This window comes from Peromyscus leucopus, chromosome 19, assembly GCF_004664715.2.
Source record: "Peromyscus leucopus breed LL Stock chromosome 19, UCI_PerLeu_2.1, whole genome shotgun sequence".
Lineage (NCBI taxonomy): Eukaryota > Metazoa > Chordata > Mammalia > Rodentia > Cricetidae > Peromyscus > Peromyscus leucopus.
The window spans coordinates 13,031,066-13,036,523 of NC_051079.1; the positions used below are offsets into that span (position 1 = coordinate 13,031,066).

The 5,458-nt window shown below is 43.7% G+C and overlaps 1 pseudogene; it reads left to right on the top strand.

Moving 5' to 3' along the window:
- Window positions 1-2,667: 2,667 nt before the first annotated feature.
- LOC114705680 lies at window positions 2,668-4,257 on the top strand (annotated as a pseudogene).
- The last annotated feature ends 1,201 nt before the right edge of the window (window positions 4,258-5,458 follow it).

Here is a 5,458-nt window from a genome sequence, read left to right on the forward strand (position 1 = left end):
ATAAGTCCTACAGCTTGGAACTTAACAGGCAAGTCCAACCTCTGACTCTATGACATGAAACTGTCATCTATAAAGTTTGTACTAGGGTATCTCCCAATTAAGTAGCAAAAAGGAAATTGCAAACACAGAAAATTCATAATTTTTTTAAGTAACTTATAATTTTGTTTGGGGCCACATATTGTACATTTATATGAGGAAGAAATTGGGGAAATGCATTAAGATATTTGCCTATTCAACAACCTTCTGAGCAGGACTCTGATGTTTAGGAAATAATAGAAAGAACTGATAACTGGATTGCAAGAAGCTGAAACGTTCTGCCAAGAAAAGAAAACAATTGCCAAGATAGAGATAGCATACATAATGAAAGAAAATCTCTTTCAGCTGTTCATCTTACAAGGGATTAATACCCAGAATACATAAAGAACACAAAATATTCAATAGCAAAAGAATATACCATCCAATAAATGAGTAGATGAACTATACCCTGTCTTTTTATTCCATTAGCTCCACAAAATTCAAAAGTGGAGATGAGCACAGGGAGTCAGCATGGACATGAAGGCACATTCCTAACTGAAGGACTGATGGAGTGTGTCTTAGGATGGACTAGCATGAGCTAGAAATTGGCTGTTTTTACCATTCCCACAGGAAGGAATTCAGGGAGGACACTGAGATTGCATTAGCTTTTTTTGATGATAGCCATTTTTTAATAGGGGTCTCTAGGAAAGCATAATTCCCTAACTAAAAGCATAGACTGATCTGGTGACCTGTCCAAACTTGCATTTTCTGTATATAACCTCTCCCATGGTGGCATTTAGTGAAATATGTATTCAAACCTTTGAATATTTTAACCACAGTTCAAATCCCTTCCTTAAACTCCATATAAATTTGTTGAACACCTCATTGTGACATTCACTGGGATGTCTATCCTTAAGTTTTCAAAGCAGTTTTTCCCATGCAAATGTATTCCTCTTTTGAATTTTGTCTTTCAGCTCCACATAATTCTGTCTTTCTAGTTGCAACCCAAAGCCTCAGGAGCTATCTTAGATTCCTCTCTGTGCTCATAACCCATGTTTGATATATTTCCCAATTAAACATTCAAGTTATATCCATGATCTAATCAGTACTTAATCCCTATCCCTACTACTTGGTCCAAAACATCAGATACCCCTTCTAGCCTGCAATGGCCTCCTAAATGATGTCAGTTTTCCATCCTGCCTCCCCTCTGGACTACTGTTCATATGTCAGAGTGCTAAGTCTCATTTACATGGTGTTCTCTGCTCAGTGCCTTCTCTGCTCCCTCGGTGAATTTACAATTACCCTTAACTTCTCCTGTCCATTATAGTCATTCCCAATCTCATCTAACTACATCTCTGACTTCATCTTCTGAGATGCCCCTTGTACCACATCACTACAGACATGATGGCTTCTTTGCTACTCCTCACTTAGTGGAAGATGGCTCAATTCATGACCTTCATCCTGTTCATCCTTTCATCAAGAATGTACTTCCTCCATGAAATGAGGTGAATGTTTTTGTCTTCCCTCCAAATTAATGTGTTGAAACCCCATCCTTAACAAGATGTATTCAGAAGAAAAGCCTTGAGAAATAAGTCATTGGAGTGGATCCTTCCATGTTAATGATCTAATTAGAGCCTTCTATTTCAAATCATACCATATAACTACTATATTTAGTTTTGCAAAAATAGTCAATGTTACAACAGATTTCCATGGGCACATTCTACTAATGAAACAGACTTTAAAGAGACCCAAGAAATCCTCCAAGTTTCTCCATCAACAAAGTCAATTTATAAGGATGAAAGAGGGGCATGGACGGTACAGAAGCATATGTGAGGCCCTGGAGCCTATCCACACACTTGAAAGTAAGCAACAAACCAGGAAATGGATGAACAAGTGAGAAAGTAAATAAAAATAAAGATAAAGGGAGCCAACATTGCTTTTTATTATGGAATGTGAAGAAGAAAAATTCACAACAAATAAAAATCTCAATCCAAATGTCTTCACCATTATTGATCCAAAGGTTTTTCCAGAATAATTCTTGGAATCTGACCAGTGACCATGTTACCAATGTGCTACTCAGGGTGTGAATGTAATAAATAAACGACACTTGATGAGTGCTCTGACATTCTAGTTGCCGGCCTTACTCAGAATGGAATAGACTCACGAGGGAGATTAGAATTAAATGTAGATGGATAGTATATATGTAAACTCCATGAAGATAAAAATCCTGACATTTTATTTCATAATTGTAAAGGGAATAAGAATAGTATGGCCAATGTGAGATAGTGAGGGAGCCAAACTGTAAACAGAACTATAGATACAACTAAGTGAGTGGACTCATTAACCCTCTTGTTAAAGACAATAGTGTGAGAAGCCTGGTGCTCTGAGGGGGACCCAGATCCCCGGGATGACTCACCTGCAAGTTAGGCTTGATCACGGCCCAGGCTGCCCTGTGTTGTCTCACTCCAAGATTTCTACCCACTGCCATCGCTCTTAAACCCAGAGCCAGTTGATTCTGGGTTTCGCCTGGTACTTTGCAAAAGGAGAGTTATAGGAACTGGTAAAGAAGATGTTCTCTGAAACGCTCTCCAGGGTGTTTGCAGAAACATATGTTCGTTTCCTACACAGCAACCCGGCTGCAAGAAACACATCATGTCTATTCTCAAGATCCATGCCGGAAAGAACTTTGACTCCCATGAGAACCCCACTGTTGAGGTTGACCTCTGCACCTCAAAAGGTCTCTCCCGAGCTGCCACGCCCAGTGGTGCCTCCACAGGCATCTATGAGGCCCTAGAACTCCACGACGATGATAAGACTCACTACATAGGGAAAAGGTGTCTCAAAGGCTGTTGAGTACATCAATAAAACTATCTCGCCTGCTCTGGTTAGCAAGAACCTGAGTGTTGTGGAACAAGAGAAGATCAACAAACTGATGATTGAGATGGATGGCACTGAAAATAAATCCAAATTTGGTGCTAACGCCATCCTGGGAGTGTCCCTGGCTGTCTGCAAAGCTGGTGCTGCAGAAAAGAGAGTACCCCTTTACCGTCACATCGCCGACTTGGCTGGCAACCCTGAAGTCATCCTGCCGGTTCCAGCTTTCAGTGTGATCAACGGCAGCTCTCGTGCTGGCAACAAGCTGGCCATGCAGGAGTTCATGATCCTCCCCGTGGGGGCGTCCAGTTTCCGGGAAGCCATGCGCATTGGGGCAGAGATTTATCACAACCTGAAGAATGTCATCAAGGAGAAATACGGGAAGGATGCCACCAATGTGGATGATGAGGGCAGGTTCGTGCCTAACATTCTGGAGAAAAAAAGAAGCCCTGGAGCTGCAGAAGAATGCAACTGGGAAGGCCGGCTACACTGACCAGGTTGTCATCGGCATGAATGTGGCTGCCTCTGAGTTTTTCAGGTCTGGCAAGTATGACTTGGACTTCAAATCTCCTGATGATGCCAGCAGGTACATCACGACCGACCAGCTGGCTGACCTGTGTAAGTCCTTCATCCAGCACTATCCAGTGGTGTCCATTGAAGACCCCTTCGACCAGGATGACTGAGAAGCCTGAAAGAAGTTCACAGCTAGTGCAGGCATCCATATGGTTGGGAATGATCTCACAGTAACCAACCCTAAGAGAATTGCCAAGGCTGTGAATGAGAAGTCCTACAACTGCCTCCTGCTCAGTCAACCAGATCGGCTCTGTGACCGAGTCCCTGCAGGCGTGTAAGCTGGCCCAGTTCAATGGTTGAGGCGTCATGGTGTCCCGTTGCTCTGGGGAGACTGAGGATACTTTCATCGCTGACCTGGTGGTGGGACTCTGCACTGGGCAGATCAAGACTGGTGCCCCATGCTGATCTGAGCGCCTAGCCAAGTACAGTCAGATCCTTAGAATCGAGGAAGAGCTGGGCTGCAAGGCCAAGTTTGCCGGCAGATCCTTCAGGACCCCCTGGCCAAGTAAAGTGTACATGGACATCCCTGAAGCCACCGGCTGCTTAGACCTTGTCCCTGATGTCAACGAGGAGGCTGAAAGCTGGCCCAGCACATGTCCCTCCCATGGCACTGCTTCCTTCGATGTCCTTAGACAGCCACATCTGACCACCTGGACCCCTGCTGGGAAACTCAGCCTTGTAATCATGGGATCGGTCTGAATCATTGTTTCTGTCACCTCACTTCCAAGCTAAGTGCCTGGAGCCCAGTGTAATCTTTGGGGTGGCTGCAGGTAAGACCTCTGCCCCAGCAGCTCTACATGCAAAATAAAAGCCTCAGTGACCCATAAAAAAGAAAAGAAAAGAGAAGTTGTGCTTTGTCTAAAAAAAAAAAACAGAGCAGGTGACAATCATTCAGCAGATGTAGGACAACCATTAGCAATGACCACAGTGAAATCAGTTACTTAAGTTTCACAGGGATAGTAGGGTTCCTTCCACTGGTCTCTGCACTATATAGAAAAAAAAAGAAAGAAAAACAAAAGAGAAGGAGATGAGGAAGAAATGAAAGAAAGTTGCTTTTGATCTTTCATCCCAAGCATATCCTCAGATGCTGCCTGTCTCACTTCCTGCGTACGCACAGTGTCCCCTGTGGGAGTGATGGAAGTCTCCCAGGAGGCAGCACAGGACTATGACAGTACACAGGAAGCTCGGAGTCTCAGCCCACACTAGAGAACAGTTAATCTACAGCCTCCGGAGCACAAATGCCAGCCCCTTAGGTCATCTCCTGTGTCTGCTCTCCCTGGTGGCGGCTTTCTGCTTGCTCCTAGCTGAATCATCCCTGACCTATACTTCTCTCCTAGTCATCCTGTCAAGCAGTGCTAAACTTTTATTGCGTGCTATAAACTGGACCTTATGTCAAGGATGAGACACAGTTGGTTTTATACAATATTTAGGTGTGAGTAAGAGATTGCTTATTTTTCTGTTTAGCTATGGCACTTTGCTTTCTTTCTGAAGCAGCGTCCCTTATGTGTCTCCTATTTGTCCTTGAATTCAAGATTCCCCCCGCTTTCGCCTCCCAAATGCTAAATTAATAGTGGGAGCCAAATGTGCCTGCCTGCTCAAGTTGGAGTTTTAAATTTTCAGAGGTCAAGCTAATGTTCCTCCAAGTAAGAACTGTGACCATCCACCCTCCTCACCTCTTAATCCTGTCTTAAGCTCTAAGTACTACTCTCCTTCAAGCACTGGCAGTATCTATATTTTGTATTTTATATTTATAGTCTAAATTTGTATTCCTGTGACCTAAATATCTGACAGAAACAGCTTAAGGGTGGAAATGGTTGTCTGGGCTCATGGGTTCAGAGGATTCCAATCCATCCCAGTAAGGAAGGCATGGCAAGATGGCAGCTGTTCACGTAATGGCAATCAGAGAGCAGGAAACAGCAGGAACTAGAGTCTGGACTAGTAATTATCAAAGGTTTACCTCTAGTGACTCATTTCTGCCAGCCAGGCCTACATCCTC